This window comes from Penaeus monodon, chromosome 28 (assembly GCF_015228065.2).
Source record: "Penaeus monodon isolate SGIC_2016 chromosome 28, NSTDA_Pmon_1, whole genome shotgun sequence".
Lineage (NCBI taxonomy): Eukaryota > Metazoa > Arthropoda > Malacostraca > Decapoda > Penaeidae > Penaeus > Penaeus monodon.
Genome location: NC_051413.1, coordinates 9,818,219 through 9,818,427, shown reverse-complemented (window position 1 = coordinate 9,818,427; position 209 = coordinate 9,818,219).

Here is a 209-nt window from a genome sequence, read left to right as displayed (position 1 = left end):
TAAAAATACTATATTTCTGATGCTATCAGAATAGACCGTGTTAATAACGCTCAAATATCGCGAAAACCTTCAGACTTCTCCGAGCTATTTCTCACCGTCTTTGATTTCCACAAAGAACACCTCATATAAGCAGTCCGCACGTGTCATATAGTTTCTGAAAGTTTCCTGGAAATGCAGAATGTAAAAGGACTTTGAGTCTTTGAAATTTT